This window comes from Tenrec ecaudatus, chromosome 9 (assembly GCF_050624435.1).
Source record: "Tenrec ecaudatus isolate mTenEca1 chromosome 9, mTenEca1.hap1, whole genome shotgun sequence".
Lineage (NCBI taxonomy): Eukaryota > Metazoa > Chordata > Mammalia > Afrosoricida > Tenrecidae > Tenrec > Tenrec ecaudatus.
The window spans coordinates 1,326,202-1,346,718 of NC_134538.1; the positions used below are offsets into that span (position 1 = coordinate 1,326,202).

General features: G+C 48.8%; 1 protein-coding gene across 2 annotated transcripts in view; it reads right to left on the minus strand.

Annotated features, from left to right (window-relative positions):
• The window catches only part of FANCI (FA complementation group I), an 85,657-nt gene extending 84,160 nt beyond the window's left edge, over nucleotides 1–1,497 (minus strand). For both annotated transcript variants that reach the window (XM_075557840.1, XM_075557839.1), the window contains exon 1: nucleotides 1,413–1,497. The gene's annotated coding sequence lies outside the window, so the exon portion shown is untranslated. The remainder of the gene's footprint in view (nucleotides 1–1,412) is intronic.
• Between the last annotated feature and the right edge of the window lie 19,020 nt (nucleotides 1,498–20,517).

Sequence of the window (20,517 nt, forward strand, 5' to 3'; positions counted from 1 at the left end):
TAGAGGGGTTTAGGAGAGGAGATGGGTCAGTCAGGGTGCGATGTAGTACCGATGAAGAACACAGCTTTCCCCCAGATCCTGGATGCTTCCTCCCCCCAACTACCATGATCCGAATTCTACCTTGTGGGACTGGATGGGGCAGAGGTTGTGCACTGGTGCATATGGGGGCTGGAGGCACAGGGAATCCAGGGTGGACGATACCTTCAGGACCAGGGGTGTGAGGAGTGATGCTGGGAGAGTGGAGGGTGAGTGGGTTGGAAAGGGGGAACTGATTACAAGGATCCACATGTGACCTCTTCCCTGGGAGATGGATGGCACAGAAGGGGGGGAAGGGAGACTCCGGATAGGACAAGATATGACAAAATAACAATCTATAAATTATCAAGGGCTCATGAGGGAAGGGGGAGCGGGGAGGGGGGGGGAAAGAGGACCTGATGCAAAGGGCTTAAGTGGAAAGCAAATGCTTTGAAAATGATTAAGGCAAAAAATGTACGGATGTGCTTTATACAATTGATGTATGTATATGTATGGATTGTGATGAGTTGTATGAGCCCCTAATAAATGTAAAAAAAATAACAGAAAGTTTTGCAGATTTATGATGATGGTTGAAGAAAATCAAAGTTTTACGTGTCAAGCCTGACATAAAACTGAAACACACACACACACACACACACACACACACACACACGAACTACAAGTCCTTTCAGCTGTAGATTCCAAGCTTGTAAATATTAGTGGCAGGGGTGGCCTACAGGGCATCACTCACTCTCACTGCCAGCGAGTCGATGCCAACTCACAGCGACCCTAAAGGGCAGGGTGGAACTGACCCTGTGCTTTTCCAAGACTGTAACTCTTTACGGGAGTAGAAAGCCAGTCCGTCTTCCGCGGAGGTCTCGAACTACTGAACTTGCTCATCGTAGCCCAATTTGTAACCACTAGGCCACGGGGTGCGGGTGGGGCATGCCGATCAAAAAAGCCGCCAGCCAGAAGGGGGACCAGTGCGGAAGGGAATGCGGTAGGGACGTCTGCTCCGTTTGTCGTCGGCTGCGGGGACGTCCCTGGGCGCTGGTTACTCGCCCAAAGACCCCAAACCTGAGGCTAGCCAGCCAGACAGCACTGACACGAACATTTCCTCGCAGCAGGGAGTGACCATAACGCTCATCTTTCAAAACCAGGCCGCGCTACACACGCGAAATGAGGTTAAAAGGCAGTTCTCAGACTGGCGGCGGGAAACTGAGCGAGCGGCCCGCCGGGAAAGGCGGGTCCCGTGAGAGCCCAGGCGCGCGCGGCGCGGGCACGTCCACCCTTCCAACCCGCAGAACATGCCAGAACGTCCATCGGGCCAGAACAGGCCCGCTCTCACACACTCGACCTGTCCCGGGGCCCAGCGCCCAGGCCCGGGGCTCCCTCACCTCCGCCTCACCGCCTCGGGAAACTTCCAAACAGCCCGCTCACCGGCGCGCCGCGGCACTTCCGTCGCCTGGGGCAACAGGTCCCGCCCCGCGCCCTTACTTCCGCCCCCGCGCAACCGCGGGCGGGCTGTACCACGAAGGCCAGTGAGGCGGGGGGAGCCTTGGGAGGTTTCGGACGTTCCCATTTAGTCGCAGGGAGTTGCGACCTGGTGGAGGGCCCTGAAGGGACCACAAAGTGCGCAGGCGCGGGATAAGCAACATGGCTTCACCCTGATGCAGAAAGTCAAGGCGAAAGGGCCGCAGGGGCCAAGTCCAGTTTGGGGATTGGAATTATTGGGAAAGCAGAGGCGTGTTTTACTCCACCTGTGCTGGTGGGACAATAATCCAGAGGCTTATTCACCGAGAATAATGCAAAGCAAACGATGAAATTAAGCTCCCGAGCAAACACCGGAGACTTTTTGGATACTCTTTTCATCATATCAACTCCAAAATACGAGTCAAGCTCGTTATGCTTTTAATTAACACATCAAGGCAAAACTTGAAAATCGGACCTTCCTTGTTTTCTTTTTTAAAAATCATTTTATTGGAGGCTCATACAACTCTCATCACAATCCATACATGCATCAATTGTGTAAAGCACATTTGTACATTCATTGCCCTCATCATTCTCAAAACATTTGCTTTCCTCTTAAGCCCCTGGCATGAGCTCCTCATTTTCCCCCTCCTCCCCGCTCCCTGCTCCCTCATGAACACTTCAAAGTTTATAAATTATTATTTTGTCATATTTTGCACTGTCTGACGTCTCCCTTCACCCACTTTTCTGTTGTCTGTCCCCCAGGGAGGAGGTCACATGTAGATCCTTGTAATCGGTTCCCCTTTCTACCCCACCTTCCCTCCACTCTCCCAGTATCGCCACTCTCACCACTGGTCCTGAAGGGATCATCTGTCCTGGATTCCCTGTGTTTCCAGTTCCTATCTGTACCAGTGCACATCCTCTGGTCTAGCCAGATTTGTAAGGTAGAATTGGGATCATGATAGTGGTGGGGAGGAAGCATTTAGGAACTAGAGGAAAGTTGTATGTTTCATCATTGCTACCCTGTACCCTGACTGGCTCGTCTCCTCCCAGTGACCCTTCTGTAAGGGGATGTCCAGTTGCCTACAGATGGGCTTTGAGTCCCCAGTCCACACTCCCCCCTTCCTTGTTTTCACTGATAAAAAATGACCTACTTAAAGTCATCTCCCCAGGTCCCCCTCCCCAGTGACTTAGATCCCAGTCTCCCCTGACCCGTGTTGTTCTTTGGTGCCATTGAATTGATTCCCACCTGTTTCAATCCTGCGTACAACAGAGCTGCACCTGGCCTGCGCCAGTCTCAGCCTCACAGTCATTCCTATGCCTGATCCCACTGTTGCAGCAACCATGTCCGTCCGTGTCCTTCCTCTTTTGTGCTGCCCCTCTACTTTACCAAGCAGGATGTCCTTCTCCAGGGACTGGTCTCTCCTGACAACATGTCCAAAAATATGTGAGACAGTCTCACCCTCCTTGCCTCTAATGAGCACAAAATTCTGGCCATACTTCTTCCAAGACAGCTTTGTCCCTAGCAGTCCACGGTACCTTCAATATTCTCGATATGTATTCAGTATTCTCCAGCGCCAGAATTCAAAGGCCTACATTCCTCTTCGGCCTTCCTTATTCAACGTCCAACTTTCTCATAGATGAGGCGACACCATGGCTTCTTCCAGGAGGACCTCAGTCCTCGGAGTGACCCCGGGAGTTTCAAAGCTCTAAAGAGGTCTCGTGCAGCAGGTTTTCCCAAAGCAGCCTCTCTTTTGACCCCTTGACTGCTGCTTCCATGAGCAGTGACTGTGATTCAAGGAAGATAAGATCCTTGATCATTTCAATTTTTTCTCCACTTATCATGATTTTATGTATGGGTCCAGTTGTGAGGATTTTAGTCTTCTTAATTTAAGTCACAGTCCAAACTGAAGACGGCGATCCTTGATCTGCATCAGGAAATGCTTAAAGTTCTCTTCACTTTCAGCAAGCTAGGTTGTGTCATCTGCCTATTGAAGACTGTTAATAAGCCTTCTTCCAGTCCTGATACCAGTCTTCTTCGTGTAATCCAGTTTCTCTGATGATTTGCTCAGCATACGGATTGGATAAATATGGTGAGAGGATACAGTCCTGATGCACACCTTTCTTGATTTTAAACCATGCACGATCCCCTTGTTTTGTCGGCATAACACCCTCTTGAGCCATGCAGAAGTTCTGCATGAGCACAACAAATTGTTCTGGAATTTCTATTCTTCTCAAGGTTATCCATAGTTTGTTATGATCCACTCGGTTGAGTGCCTTGGCAGAGTCAATAAAACTCAAGTAGACATCTTTCTGGTGGTCTCTGCTTTCGACCAAGACCCATATGACATCAGTCATGATATCCCTTGTTCCCCAACCTCTTCTGAATTCTGCCTGAAACTATGGCAGCTCCCTATCAGTGTACCGTGGCAACCCTTATTGGGTGATCTTCAGCAAAATTTTACTAGGGCGTGATATCAAATTATATTGTCCTATGATTTGAGATTTCTGTTGGGTCGTCTTTCTTCAGAATGGGTACAAATATGAATCACTTCCAGTCCCTTGGCCCAAGTAGCTGTGTTCCAAATTCCCTGGCGTAGATGAGAGAGTGCTTCCAGTGCTTCAGTAGCGTGGTGAAACATTCCAATGGGTGTTCCATCAATTCCTGGAGCCTTGTTTCTTTGGCCAATGCTTTCAGTGCAGCTTGAACTTCTCCCTTCAGCACCGTTGGCCATTGCTTAGATGCTACCTCCCGAAATGGTGGAGAGTCATCTAGTTGCTTTTGATTCAGTGACTGTGTGTTCCTCCCATCTTCTGTTGATGCCTCCTGTTTCATTCTTGGATTTTTTTCCCCGTGAGTTCTTTCAGTTTCAGGTATGCTAAGCGTGTCCTCCCTTTTTGGTTTTCGATGTCCAGGTCTGTACATCTCATTCTAATATTTTACTTTGTCTTCTTGAATTGCACTTTGCAATAGCCTAGTCAGTGCTTCGACTTCATCATTTCTTCCACTGGCCTTTGCTACTCCTGTTCCTTCCTCTTTGTTTCCCACTTTTGCATTCCAATCACCAATAATTATTGATGCATCTTGATTGCATGTTTCATCAATTTCCGACCAAAGACATTGGTAGGATTCAATTTCTTCATCACTGGCTTTCACGATTGGTGCAAGATTTCCAACAATAGTTGTACGGATTGGATTTCCTTGAAGGAGGATAGATATAATTGTATCACAGACAGCATTGTACTTCGAGATGGATTTCGCACTGTCCTTCTGACATTGAATGCCATGCCCTTCCTCTTGATTGTGTCGTTTCAGCAGAGGAAGCCGATGAGCTTTCTGAGTCAAGGCAGCCACTACCAGGCCATTGCAGCTCACGAATGCCTAGGATAGGTCTTTCTGCCGTCCATTCCCTTTTTTGATGACTTCTATTTCCCTAGCTTCATACTTCACACATTCCAAGTTCTGATTATGAATTGATGTTTGCGGCTGTTTCTTCTCACTGGAGTGGTGCCCCACCAGCACATGAAGACCCCAAAGGCTCCACTCCCACAGGCTTCACTCCATTCACGTCACCGTGGTTGACTAGGTTGCAAAAACAGCCCATTCCACTTCACTCACATTTTTTTTTAAGCAAAAGGGAAGAAATTTATTGGAGCCCATACAGGAAACCCTACAGGGGCCCAGCATACCCTACTGTATAGGCATGCCCAGCAAAGGGTCACACCATTCACTGTACCCCCATGTCCCAGAGGGACTCCCCTTGACCCAAGCCCCAAAGCACCAGGACTGGCTGGGGATGGGGACAGTCCACTCACATTTTGAATGCCTTCCAATCTGAGGGGCCAGGCTCCAGCCCTATCTCTGACAGTGGTCTCCTTCCATTCATTAGGTTTCGGGACCTTACAATATTTCCATGCTGTGCATAAAGCTTTCAGCGGCCACGTCTTCCAAAGTGAGCAGCCAGTTCCTTCTTCAGAGTCTGTTCTTATTCTGAAAGCTCTGCTGACACTTGTTCACGTGGGTGAGCTTGCTGGCATTGGGATACCAGTGACACAGCTTCCAGCATCACAGCAACACAAAGGCCACCGCAGGAGGACAAACTGATGGACAAGTGGTGAGTCTTGGCCCATAGAGGCGCTCAGATATGAAAGTATGCGCTTTAACTTGCTGAGTAATCTCTACGGCGGGTGATGGAAACTGCCACGGAAAACAGAAGCTGCTCCAAAGCACCCGTCCTTCGAGTGGAGGACACCAGGCCACGTGCCAGACCTTAGAATTTAAAAAAGAAAGTAAACAAAAAAAACCTCACTGCCGTGAGTCAATTCTGACTCCTAGTGACCCTATATGGCAGAGTAGAATTGCTCCTATGGATTTCTAAAATCATAAATCTTTATGGAAGTAGGAAGTCTCACTTTACTCTGTTACAACAGCTGGTGGTTTCGAACTGATGACCTGGTGGTTTGCCATCCAAAGCATAGTCCCAAATCCCTCACATGTTTTTGTCCTATGTGGGCTGGGACTTCTGCTGTTTTTTCTCTTTCCACAAACCCAAGTTCAGCACATAGCTTGGGGTGCAGCTTTTGCTCAGTGATGTTTGTTACGTGATGAGCCAGCGACAAGCACGTGGTAGTGGTGGCGTCCTGGGTTGTGTGAGCGGGGATCTGAGGGAGACTGAGGAGGGCAGGATTGAGAGGCGAATGTTAGTCTGAGGCAGCGTCTTGTACAAAAAGCTGCGTTCTGACAAGCTAGCCTCTGGGGAGCTGAATGTACTTGGGTGGGAAAAGGAAAACCAGGATGAGAAGCTTATACTTCATCATGGTGCGAAGGCAGCCCCCGAGTGGAAGGAAATGACTGTCGCTACAGTGAACGACAATGGCTGGCAGGTGAGTGCAGACATGTTCAGAGGGAATGATGGCATGAGGCTCCACAGGTCAATCCCAAGTGTAAGTACGGAATGCCCATATGAGCACTGTGGTAATTGCATAACGTCATGGCAATTTGTAGATATGAAAGTGGAGGGGTGGTATTCAACCTGTCCGGCCACACCCTGATGGTGCCTTGACCTTCCTGCTTGCTGACCTTTCGATGTTTTCCATGGGACTTTGTACCCACAGGCCTGGGATCCCCCTGCACGCTGCCTGCGTCATTGCATGTGACTGCGCGAGTCTGAAGAGGGGCCTATAGACTAGGGTCAGACTTAGGGACTTGAGATGGACTGGACTGGGATCCTTTCTTGATAGAAAGCTCTTTCTTACATATATGAGTGTCTCTAGTCAACCTGGCCCAACACAAGTATCTACCCACTAGTACTGATCAGTTCAAGGGTCTTGTCTCCTTTTGATGGATTCAGCTGTAGTGGGCAGGGTTTGGTGTCTCCCTTAAGAAGTCTCGTGGCCCAGTAGTTGAAAGCTCCCGACTATGATGGAATAAGAGGTTGCTGGTTGGAACCCACCAGACACTCTGAGGAGAATGGTAGGGCAGTCTGCTTTGGTAAGGATTCACAGCCGGTGGGGCAGTTCTATGTGCTGTAGGATTGTTCTGAGTCAGAGTCCTCTTGGGGGCATTGGTGAGTGTGTTAGATAGGGATCTCTAGAGAAACAAAACCAGGGCACTTATGACTATCTATATCTATATATGCAGAAATAAGAAATAAACAGCTATTTAGTCTACAGAGCAGTACAAATGGCTCAGTTCAACTCATTTCCATGAGACAGCCCTTCAACTCACAAGGCTGCTGGGTGCAAGTCAAGGAAGCAGACAGCTGAGTCCTCTGTGGAGCAATACAGGCAGTCTGGCCACAGGCAGCTAACAGCAGCAGGGCACGTCACCAACAGTCAGCCAGATGAGCGGGTCCAACAGTCCCCAGTTAAAGTGATGTATACACCAGCAGTGTGGTGAAGCAGGTCTTGAAGGAACCTCAAACTATAGTAACACGGTCCATGGGTTGAGTGTCCCACAGGTAGTGTGGTTCTTAGGTTGAGACAGAGAAGTAGCTAAGGTAGCCGCACCCTGGTCCAATCATCAGAGAGCAAGAGATAGAAAGGCAAGACTCATCTCTTTGCCCTTCAATTAAACTGAAATCTTATTAACCCCACATGTGTTTATTGGCCAGGTTGGCATAATAATCCTACCTATCACAGTGGGTGTCACCCCTTATTACATGGATGTACCATTAACACAAAGATATGTCACATTTGCAAAGGAAAAGAGGGTCAAGCTGTCTGAGCTTTGAATAACAACAGCGTTTCCAGCCTGGTACAGGCTTCCTGCATACGTATCACATTTTACCTACAGAATTCAGGACCTAGACTCTATGCGTGGTACATACACAGTAATGATGTACAGATCCTAGAAAATACGATTGAAAATAGGTTGACAATAGTGAAACTAAATGTTCTTCAAGACCTGTTGTTGCGGACCTTGTCAGTAGTTCAGGTTCACGAAGACATTTACATTTCAAACCCCAAGCCCATTGCCAAGTAGCCAGCAGTTGTCACGATGACAGCAAATCCAACTCCCGGTGACCCTGGGCCTTGCAGAAAGTGATTCTCCACGGGGACTCCGGGCTGTGACCTTTTGGAAGCAGATTGCCAGGACTTTCTTTCCAGGTGCCTCTGGGTGGTTTGGAACTGGCAACCTTTCAGTTAGTCGTCAAGTGTAATAGATTCTGCTCATTGTGATCCTGTATGGCTTTGTGAATGTTTATGATAGCAGACAGCTTCATTTTTCTCCCACGGAGCGGCTGGTGGGTTTGTATCTCCAGCACTGCACTTAGCCGTGGGCAGCCTTCCCTGTAACCGTTGGAGTATTCTAAGTAGCCAGTAGAGGGCGCCTGATGGTGCTGCTTGGGCTGCTAATTGCAAGGTCATTGGTGACATAGGCTCCTGTTAATTAATTTCTAGGGCTTTACAGGAAAGCACAAGTAGTTTCAGGGTTAGTTGGTTACAAAGTCTTTAAATTATAAGACAGAGCCTCTAGTTAGACTCGGAGTTCCTGCTTCTTGATGCTGGCTGCACAGAGCTCATTTCCCCAAATGACCCGATGCCTAAGGGTAAAGACTCTTCTGCTAAGCATGTTTCCAGGCTTCTGTTGCATCTTCAGGTAACGCCTGGGAGCCTGGTCCTTAAAGCCTCAAGAGCAGACGGCCTGGGTGGACCACCTCCCTTCCAAGAACCCTGAAGTGTGGATTCCAGGGAAATAAAAATGGCTTTGACACCAGGACCAGGATCTTCTTGGCCTCTCCCAGCTTCCTCAGCCTCAGCACTCCCGTCGATGGCCCGGCCCCACACGGCCTTCCCTTTGTGCGTCCACCTCAAAATGTTTCCTGCCTGCTTCTTTTAAGGCCACATGTGCTGATAACGGGACCCACACAAACAATCCAGCGTAGTTCCAGTCTCCTCTCAGGAGGTTTCATTTCATCACATATGTTTCCCGATCAGGAAATTGAGCTGGTTGACTTTGCGGGGAGGGGAGGATTAATTTTTCAGCGTACCATACAGGCATGGAGAATTTCCAAAGGATAGGTACATTCTGCAGAATTTCTCAAACTTAATGTAAGAACAACCTTCGTTTCTCTCGCTCTCTAGCATTTTCTAGAATGACTGGGAAGCTTCGTTGGATCACGTCACTTGTCTTTGTGGTTTCATATTGCCCGTCTCCTTCATCCACCTGCGCAGCCGCAGTGCATGGCAGCAATTGCTAGCTGCGATTGAAGGAGCCCTGACTCAGCACAAAGAAAGGCAACGTGGCCTGGTCCAGGTCCAGCCACATGAGCAGTTGCAGATCAGACTGCTGAGCTCTGTAAGGTTTCGGTTGACGGTGTGTTGGAAGTGAAAGGCCAGCCTTTCTTCTGAGTTCATTTTCTGAAATCTACTCCACATCAGTGCAGCGCTCAAACGTCCCCTGGCCGGTGGAAGGCAAGTGCACACGAAGTGCACCGGGCGGAACCGAACGCAGGTCTCCTGCATGGAACGTGAAAACCCCACCACTGAACCACCAGTGCCCTCCATCACACAGTTGGTACGCAGCCGAGCGGCCGAAGGATGTGCAGAAAGACAAGGTGGAAGAGGAGAAAATGGAGACACAGGAGATAGGAAGTTTCTTGGCAAGAAAATGGTAGAAAGCAAATTCTTTTCTGTTAAAAGATTTTTTTCCCCATGAAATATCCAACTGCCATCTCGACCCTAACATAAACATTTTACTGCACTGCTTTATCACATCACCCATCTCTCTGAAAGAGCCCTGGCGGTGCTACAGCTAAGCACTCAGCTTCTAACCCAAAGGTTGGAAGTTCAAACCTCCCCAGGTTCCACGGTACCGAGGCCTGTCCACTTACTTCCACACAGAGCACAGTCACACTAAGGTTAACCGGCACAACTTAGTCCGCAAAAGCAGTGTTCTACCACGCACTGCGGTCAGGAGGAACCGAGGTCTCAGAAACTGGCCAACGGTTTCCCAAAGCCCTTGGCCTGCAGGCATCCGCCAAACGTCCTCCCTACACAAGATGTCACAAGAAAGGTCAGCTCTGGCAGCCCAGAGGCAGTGGGGGAGGAGCCCGAGAGGCGAGGCGAGGCGATCCACAGGGGTTGTGCTCAAAGCTGGCACCTGCAAAAGTGGAGCTCAAGTCCAAAAGGGCCGCGGAAAGGATACATCTTCAGAGTAAAACAAGTGCAAAGCACAAAGAGAAAGGGGGAGCAAAGGGAAAACAGGCCAAAGTAGTTAACCAAGAAATAAAAGAAAACGAAGAAATGAAAAAGAGGAGCGCCCAGCCTCTGACGAAGCAGGAGAAAAAGAAGCCCAGTCTGATGAATGCTTATCGACCATGTCTGTTCAGTGGGCCCTGCATCTCCCTTCTTGTACAGTCCACAGGAAGAGTTTTATCAACTATTTTGAACATGTAAGTTTTATAGTAGCTCTAGAAACACTTTTAAGGAGGAAATCCCACTTCATCTCATTTTTTAATATAAAAAATGTTTTTAAGATGTGAAATAATAATTTACTGATTGTTTATATTTTAGTACAACTAGGAAATAGTAGGATGTTGAGTTATGGAAAGATTAGACTGTCTTGGGTGTTGATGTAATGTTCTATGGGATAGGGGATAGTTTTTTTATCCATAATACAAAACATTTTCTACTTCTGTGAAGAGTCACAATCTCAGAACCCCACAGGGGCAGTTCTACCCTGTCTGTGTTTGGCAGAGTTCTCTAGAGAAACAAAACCATGACATACATAAATATAGGTTTATACACAGCAGTACAGCAGGCTCAGTTCAACTCACTTTTACGGAACAGTTAATATACTGAAAGTCCTTCAACTCACTAGGGCTGCTGGTCCAAGGTTCAAGGAAGCAGACAACAGAATCTTTGCTCAGTACCGACACACAGAGTCAGCCCTGCCGGCAGCAGGCAGCAGAGTGGGGTAGCTTATCTAAGCAGGCCCCGATGGATCTCAAACTCAAGCAATGTGTGCAAGGCAACATGATCCAACAGCCTCCAGCTCAAGCGATGTCCACACCAGCAGTGTAGGGAAGGAGGTTTCAAAGGAGCCTCAAGCTCTAGCAGCAGGACCCATGGGTTGGCTAGGCCTACAGGTAGTGCAGCACAGGGTTAAGGCCAAGAACTAGCTCAAGCAGCAGCATGCTGGTCTGATCACCAGGGAGGAAGAGATATGGGATGCTGGCCAAGGAAAATATTTATCTAGGTCATCCTCCAGTCAAGCTTTGACCTGATGAAACTCCACCCACATGTTCCTATGGAGGCCTGGTTGGCACAATAAACTTCAGTGAGGTTTTTAAAAATTGTTTTAGTGAGAATACAAAACCTACTTAATAGCACTATGGAGTCACTATCATGCATTTGTATGACTTGAACATTTGAAATGGCTTCTATGTTGTTTTTCAGTACAATGCAGTAGAATTAAAACCATTCTCTCATCCCTTATCATTGCTTTTCAGTCAGAACTGTGTGTTTTCTGTAACATACAGGGTTGCTATGAGTCAGAATTGACTTGGTAGTGAGTTTGGTCTGCATGATGTAACAGATTATCAACATTTGAAGATATGGGTAAATGATATCCTCTTACAGAACATTTGCCTCCAAATTTGTCACTGGAATTTAGAAAATAATTTTACGTGTCATTTTAGGATTTTGGTACATGCATTAAGAATTGTGTACACTTTTTCATAATGTCTCCCTACTGCTCCTCAAAACAATAAAATTCCATTTAAGGGGGTACCAGCAGGAGGGGTGAGAATGCTGGTGAACAGCCACCCAAGGAGCAGCTACTGGTTTGTCCCAATCCAGAGGAACAAATACCGTATATACTCGGGTATAAGCCGAGTGTTTCAGCACAAAAAATGTGCTGAAAACCTGGTGTTCGGCTTATACACAGGTCAGTGGCATGAATGGATGTCATCTGGTCAAGCCCGACTAACAAAGGGAGGAAATCTCCTGACATAGAGTTAATAGCAAAGTGGGTTCGAGATGCATGGGAAGACATTCCAGAAGACATGGTGCGACGTGCCTTCCAGAAATGTAGTATTAGTAATGCTATGGATGGCAGTGAAGACTGCGCTTTGTATGAAAATGACAGCAGTGATGGTGATGACGGCGATCTCAGTGAGGACAGCGTCTATGATGACCTCACACCAGCTGAATCTCTGCACTGGGATACGGATGATGATGAGGAATCCAGTTTTGAAGGATTTTAACTCTTTACATTTTAGCTTGGTTGCTGATTGAGCTCCGGGAATAGTACTCTTAAGGTGTCATTGTTGATACCTTATTGTTTTTGTGGAACCTATTTTCCACTTACTGTGCTGGTTTACTAATGTTAAATGACTTGTCCTTTTATTTATTTTTTTATTTAAAATAGATATTTAAATACATTACCCCACTGATGTCTCAATTTTTAGTAATTTTATTTTCATTTGTTTTGATTATTGAAACTCACCAATAGCTTCTGCATTTTCCACCCGAGACTTATACTCGAGTCAATCAGTTTTTCTGGTTTCCCAGGTAATAATTAGGCACCTCGGGTACCTAATACTCAGATCAACTTATATTTGAGTATATAGGGTAGTTCCCTGGACTAATGGACCATGAGAACATCAGCCCCGCCATCCTGAGAGCCGAAGAACTAGATGGTGCTGGGATCTTGCTGCCAACTGCTCTGAACAACGACGGACAAGAAGGTCCCAGGTACAGTGGGAGGGAAATGCGGAACAAAACTCAAAATCATGAAAGAGACCAGGCTGCCTGGTCAGACAGAGTCTGGTGGAACCCTGAAACTCTGACCCTTGGTCACCCATCAAAGCCAAAATTACTCATGTCAGTGCTGAGTCAATGACACCCTGTAAGACAGGGTAGGACAGAACTGACCCTATGGGACAGGACTACCTCTGTGAGTGTCTGAGACTGTAACTCTTGGTGGGAGCAGAAAGCCCCATCTTTCTCCCAAAGTCCAATCTGTGGGTACCACACCAGCAGGGCTCCTTGTCAGCCTTCAGGTCTGGACCCAATTTCACCCCAGCCACACAGCAGGCAGGTCTCTAAAGGGGAACAAGGCACTAGGGGCATAAACACCTTAGAAGAATCAGCCACTGGAGTTCAGAAGGCCCCCGTTCACACAAGGACCATGAGACTCAGAAGAATTGGGAAAGAGTAGAAGGAACAGGACACACAGGGAGGAAGTGGAATAAAGGATAGTAAGTTGTAAGGATGGTAGTCAACGCTATGAAACAAAATGTATATGAATTGGAAGAAAAACGGATCTACTTTTTAATGTTTCATCCATTCTCTCTCTCTCTCTCTCTCTCTCTCTCTCTCTCTCTCTCTCTCTCTCTCTCTCTCTCTCTCTCTCTCTCACACACACACACACACACACACACACACACACACACACACACACACACACACGAAAGCCCTCTGGGGTCCTTCTTTTCTGTCCCCTGGCAGCGCATAAGGATGCCTAAGAGTCAGAGTCAACTCAACAACAGCTACATCATCCATCAACCCTCTAGTCAACCATGAATTGATCTATCTTAAATTCTCTTTTTGCAGATGCGTGTGTATGAGCTTACAATCATGTCTCAGATTTTTAAGTCTACTTAATTCTAAAGTCCGTGGATATGGGAGATTTTATTGTTAGTGTTTCTCCTCATTCCTGTCCTCTCTGGCACCTCCCACTCCTCCCTGTAGGCAGATCCTCCTGTGGGGAATGAGTGCAACGCTTGGAAGAATTAGAGCTTTTTAGACCATGAAGGCAGTTGCTGATTCTAGGTCTCAGGAGGCTGTGTTCTAGTCTGGATGCTCTTAAGATTACCTCTGTGTGGATTTAGGGAAAGGATCCCGTGCGGCACGGCCGGGTAAGGGTTGGACTGCTAACCACAAGGTCGGCAGTTCAAACCCACTAGCCACTCTGTGGGAGAAAGATCAAGCTGTTGTTGGTGGAGGGCCCCTCTCTGGCCCAGGAGAATTGTTGCCGCCTGAAGAAGGGAGCCCAGTGACCAGGATGTTGGTCCCTTGAGCTGCACCCAGGGAGAATGGGGTGGTGTCACCTTCGCCAGGGACCAGAGGGCAATCATCGCTACTGCAGACCCATTCCCTGGGGGCCGTCATAGAGCGGCTGGGTGGTGCACATGGTGAACGCTCACTGCTAAGTGAAGAGTGGACAGCTCAAGTCTACCCAAAGCTGCCTTGGAAGAAAGTCCTGGAGATCGACTTCTCAAACTCAGTCACGGAGAACCTTAGGGTGCTTTCTCCTCCATCAGAAACAAAGCGCCCAAAGCCCGGCGGAGCACAGCTCTGTTCTGTCACCACTCATGGGGTCGCCAGGGGTCGGAGTAGACGTGGTTTGGGGCAGGCAACCCTGGATTACTTTTACTTCTTCTTCTTTTTTTTTTTTTTGCCTCTTTCTTCCTGCTCCTGCCAGACCTAGAGCTTCTTTCTTTTTCTTTTTTTTAACATTTTATTAGGGACTCATACAACTCTTATCACAATCCATATAGACATCAATTGTATAAAGCACATCTGTACATTCTTTGCCCTCATCATTTTCAAAGCATTTGATCTCCACTTAAGCCCTTTGCATCAAGTCCTCCTTTTTCCCCCTCCCTCCCTGCTCCCCTCTCCCTCATGAGCCCTCGATAATTTATAAATTATTATTTTTTCATATCTTGCCATGTCCGGCGTCTCCCTTCACCCCTTTTCTGTTGTCTGTCCCTCAGGGAGGAGGTCACATATAGATCCTTGTAAGCGGTTCCTCCTTTCCAACCCACTCACCCTCTACTCTCCCAGTATCGCCATTCACACCCCTGGTCCTGAAGGGATCATCCACCCTGGATTCCCTGCTTTTACTTCTTAAGGAGGGCTGCTTTGGGTGTTGAATGGACAGAGGGCTCTAGAGTGACCCAGATCCCACCCTCTCAGCTGGAGGACTTTGAACAGGTCTTCCCACTCCCCTGAGCCTGTTTCCTGTTCTGTCACAAAGGGGACCTCACATCCGGAATTGGCACTTGCCACAGTCCAGAAAATGTGCCTCCCTTGCCCCCTCCCTCCCTGCCCTCAGCAGGCTGGCATAGGTTTCTGAGCCAACGAGGGCAGCATGTCCTCTCTCACAATGGTGACCCTGTTGCTCTGGCCAGAACTGAGCGGGTGAACGTGACTCTGTGTGTGTGTGTGTGGGGGGGAGTGGGGTAGGGGTGGCAGAGTACAGGCAGGAGAAGGGCCATGAGTAAGAGGTACTACACTGCTGCCCCAAAGGGGCCTCCTGGCTGGCCAGGGTCCTGGGAAACTCTATAGTCCTCTCCTCTGAGGGCAGCACCATGAACCCCAAAGTTCTGGTGGTGCACAGGAATGTCCTCTTTCCTGGTGGAGCCCATGCCCTGACGTTGATGGGGCCTCTCCTGGTTCCTGGAAGACACCGTTGGCTTCCATGAGTCTCATACTCTGGGGCATACTTGCAAGAAACCATTATAAATAAAAACAACAACAAAAAAAAAACCATCATCCCTCCACCTTACAGATGAAGTAACTAAGGCCCAAGGGGGTCAATGTCTTACAAAAAGCAGTGCCAAAACCAGAATCAAGACAAATGATCCTCGCTCCCCACCAGCCAGCCACGCTGCCTTGCTGCCCTAGCGGAGGGGGCTGGTAGGCAGAAGCAGTTCTTGATCAGCCTCCCCAACAATCCTCAGAGCAGGTAGGAAGTGAAGGGTCATGGGCAGACGTTGTCAAGGCGATTCTAACCCACAGAGACTCCCACAGTGGCATGAGCTCTGCCCCTCACTTGCCTCGGCTGTCACCTTCACGAAGACAGACCACCAGGTCTTTATCCTGACGCACACATGAGTGGGTTTGGACCTCAACCTTTCGGTTAACCACCGAGCACTTAACTGTCCATCAGGCCTCCCAAGCTGTGATGTACACAGTCATCACCTGGAGAGGTGGTCAAATTCACATTAGGATTCTTTTTTCAAAAAAATTTTATTGGGGGCTCATACAGTTTTATCACAATCCATCCATCCATCCATTGGGTCAAGCCCATTTGTACATATGTTGCCATCATCATTTTCAAAACATTTTCTTTCTACTTGAACCCTTGTTATCGGCTCCTCATTTTTCCCTCCCTCATGAACCCTTGATAATTTATAAATTATTATTATTTTTCATGTCTTACACTGACCAATGTCTCCCTTTACCCAATTTTCCATTCTCCATCCCCCCTGGGAGGGGGTTAAAGATAGATCATTGTAATTGGTTTCCTCTTTCTCCCCCTACCTGTCCCCGTACCCTCCTGGGGTAGCTACTCTCATTGTTGGTCCTGAGGGGTTATCTGTCCTGGATTCCCTGTGTTTCCAGCTCTTCTCTGTACCCATGTACATGCTCTGGTCTAGCCATATTTGTAAGGTAGAATTGGGGTCACGATAGTGGAGGGGGGAGGAAGCATTAAAGAACTAGAGGAAAGCTGCATGTTTCATCAGTGCTATACTACACCATGACTGGCTCATCTCCTCCCCTTGTCCTTTCTGTAAGGGGATGTCCAGTATCCTACAGATGGACTTTGGGTCTTCACTCCACATTCCCCCTCATTCACAATGATATGATTTCTTTTTCTGGGTCTTTGATGCCTGATACCTGATCTTATTGACACCTCATGATCACACAGGCTGGTGTGCTTCTTCCATGTGGGCTTTGTTACTTCTCAGCTAGATGGCCACTTGTTAACCTTCAAGCCTTGAAGACCCCAGAGGCTATATCTTTTGATAGCCGGGCACCATCAGCCTTCTTCCTCACGTTTGCTTATGCACCCACTTTGTCTTCAGGGATTGTTAGGAAGGTGAGCATCATGGAATGCCAGGTTAATAGAACAAAGTGTTCTTGCACTGAGGGAGTACTTGAGTGGAAGCCCAATGTTCATCTGCTACCTTAATACTAAACCTATAAATATATGTACATAGATCTATTTCCCCACCGTCGTATAGAAATATATTTACATATATACATGTATGTATTTAGATGTCAATAAATGTCCTTTGCCTCCTAGTTCTTTCCACTATTTCCTTCAGTTTCCTCTTGTCCCACTATCATGATCAGCCTTCATTTGGGTTTCAGTAATTCCTCTTGGTTATATTGCCCTTGATCACGCCCGACCAGGCCTCCTACACCCTCCTTGCCATTGATTTTGGATCACTGGTTGTTCCCTTGTCCCTGGGTTTGTTAACACCTGTGCCTTTCCCCCCTCCCCCCTCTCCCATGTCCCCCTAGAACCATTGGTTCTGTTATTTTCTCCTCCAGATTATTTATCCCACCTATCTTATCTAGATAGACCTGCAGAGATAATAATATGCACAAAAACAAGACAGAACAAAACAAAGCAACAAAAGAAAACAATAACAACAAAAAATGACCAAAAAAAACCTATAAATAGTTCAAGGTCTGTTTATTAACCTTTAGGGGTGTTTTCTGGTTCAGTCTGATGGGGTGCCATGCCCTGGCCCCAAAGTCTGTTTTTGGTATTCCCTCAGGACTTTCTTGCTCTGCTCCCCTTGCTGTTCTGTTGCACGCCCTTAATGTTTTGCCTCGGTGTAGTGGGGTCAGATCGGGCATGATTCCCACAGTGTTGTCCACCCCCCTCCCCAATGCTATGGGTCAGTGAGGGTCATCATCGTGTCTCATAGTGGGGCTGGCCATATGGTCCTTTCTGTGCATTGGCTGCTCTGAGCAGGGATATTGTCCTCAAGACTTGTTGGACCAGGATGTGCTCCACTCTCTCTCCCTCCCCCTTCATTTACTCCCGGGTGCTCTGACCAGACATGTCCCTCTCCCTGAGCTGTAGCTTCAGTGCTGCCCTCTGAAGTGAATTCTTCTGGGGGGAAGTGGGGCTGTTCGTATAGTTGGGATTGAGGCGGCCCCTCAGACCTCTCTATTGGTTCCCTGCTTCATGCTGGTCTGTTGCATTCACTTGTTGGACCACTGGGTTGAAGTCGGGTCCCTCTTTCCTGGTGGAGATATAAACAACACCCTCCCCTTGGCTACTGTATACATTCCTCCCTGGGGTGAGGTCCAGGTAGGATGGCAGGGGCCAGACAAAATCCAGGGATACATATGGTAATCAGAAGGGGAAACTGGAAGTCTTTACAGAAGTAGAGTCTCGTCTTTCTCCCGCTGGTGGGTTCTGAGGCCCCTTTGAAGTGGGTGCACACGTATTTATCAGATAGTCTGACCCAAACAGTGACTTCTGAGGGGGTCTTGCTGGGCCAGTTAGCGAAGTCAGCATAGAAGGTTGTGGTAATTTTAAGGGGGGTTCCAAAGTGGTAAATGTGATACACTTTCTCAAAGGACACAGCATAACTAGGAGGGCTCATTATGCAGAAGTTTCAGAATCAACCTTCACTGCCTTGGCGAGGAAAAGGCCAGGAAGGTTTTCTTTTGCATCATAATAACACACCTGCTCATTTTGGGGGACAGCAGGGCTGTACCCCATCCACCCTGACCTTGCCCCTTCAGACTGATTTTTGTTCCCCAAACTCCAAGAGCACTGCAAAGCATTATGAGGTGAGTCTCTCGAGGACGCTAGCACGGTCATTTTGATGTGGGATACAGGACGAGCTCAGAAGTCTTCAGGGAAGGGTTAACCGACGAAACCCTGCCCTTAGAGGTGGGTAGACGTAGATGGAGGCCCAGGTCAGAGATTTACATTTTCATGTTTCTCTGAATAAAGGGGTTTTCAGCTGTACTCATCCATTTCAAGGGCTGGACTGTACTCGTGGCCGGTGGCTCCTGTGCTGAACTGTCCAGGACCAGACCACCAGGGAGCAGAAAGAGGAGACTTAGAAGGGAGCCCACCCAACAGGCAGTCAGAGCCCCAGAAGATGGCCTGCTGGAAGCAAAGAGCTCTTAGCTTTCCAAGATCCAAGCCCCAGACATGGAAGCCTGCTCTGGAGGTAGGAGAGAGAGGTGAGGGAGGGGGAGGTGTGGTCTCAGGGAGCTCCAACCAGCGACACTCTCAGTAGCAGCCCTGGGACATCTGGGGTGTGCAGAAGGTGTACATGGAGAGGTCCCACTCCTGGGAAGGACACAAAGTATTTCTTAGACTAGGTTCAGAAGAAGTCTTGTGCACAAGGGGGTGGGGGAGGGGGTGGACCGTGTCCTGGGAAGCTCCAAGAGGCAAAGCCCAGATTAAGGGCGGCATTTCACACCAAGCATGAGTCTGACAACGAGACTTGTCCAGAAGCACTAACAGGGAGCTTGCTGTCCTTGGAGTCCTGGGCTGAGAATGTTTTAAAGTCCTTGAAGCAGGACTTTCTTCCTGTCTAGAGCAGTGGTTCTCAACCTTCCTAAGGCTACGACCCTTTCATACAGTTCCTCATGTTGTGGTGACCCCCAACCATAACATTCTTTTCGTTGCTACTTCATCACTGTCATTTTGCTACTGTTATGAATCGGGCAACCCCTGTGAAAGGGTCGTTGGACCCCCCAAAGGGTCATGCCCCACCGCTGGTCTAGAGGGTTGAGTAAGGCGTTTCCTCCACGTACGGATTCTGTGTGTGGGAGAACTGCCCAGATTCACCCTTGCTGCAGGCCAGGTGCCGAGTGAAAGCCTTTAGTGTCGCGTGCTCCTCCCTAAAGCTGTGAGACTGGCCCTCTGACCATCCCCGCTTCTCAGGGGAGGAAGCCAGCCGAGTCACCGAATGGTAAAGAACTTGCTATCACCGAGAGGAGCTACTGGAAAGAGGATGGAAACATAGACGGGCGGGTCTGGAGCCCATGCCCTGATCATTACACCACACGGCCTAGAAGGCAGGTGGGGCTGGCGCGTCTGCTCTGGGCTCAGCCTTCCCCAGTAACATGGCTCCACCGGCCTGACTCACTGTGAAGGCGAGAGCTACCACATCGGAGCCTGCAGGCCCGGGAGAGGGTGGGAAGGGGCCTGGGTGCCACAGGATAATCAGGAGAGCTCGTTAGACTCATTTTCCTTTGCTCTTGCCTTTGCATTTCTAACCTCGGGAATGTTCATCCAGGCGATGCCATGCCGGGAGGGAGGCCAGGGAGAAGGGAATGGCGCTGGCCTAAATCCCACCCCTGTGACCCGGCTTCCACATGGCTGAGCAGAACCTGGGAGCAGCACGGACAAAGGAGGCCTTTGATGGCCTTCAGTCGGGGCCTGGCTCCCCTCCCTCCTTGCCCCCGCGCCGGGCCTCCCGGTAAGCCCAGATTGATCGGAAAACTGTGGGTGGTGAGAATTTCCTTATGAAACACTAATCTGAAGCTGCTGACCGGGCCAGGCCCCTAGCAGAAGCAGCCTCGGTGAGGGCCTGCGCACCAGGTGGCCCCGAGGAGGAGCTGCTGACCCGGGAGGTAAGTCAGCCCCAGGGCGCCAGGTGGGGTGAGGAGTGGGGAGACCACATTCCAGGTGGCACACGGAGGAGCAGAACATCAGGTCCACCTGAAGGCAGAGTCGTCATCGAATGACAGGGTGCCCAGTCCAAGGCGAACCTCAGCTACACAACGAGCCCACCTTTCGGGATG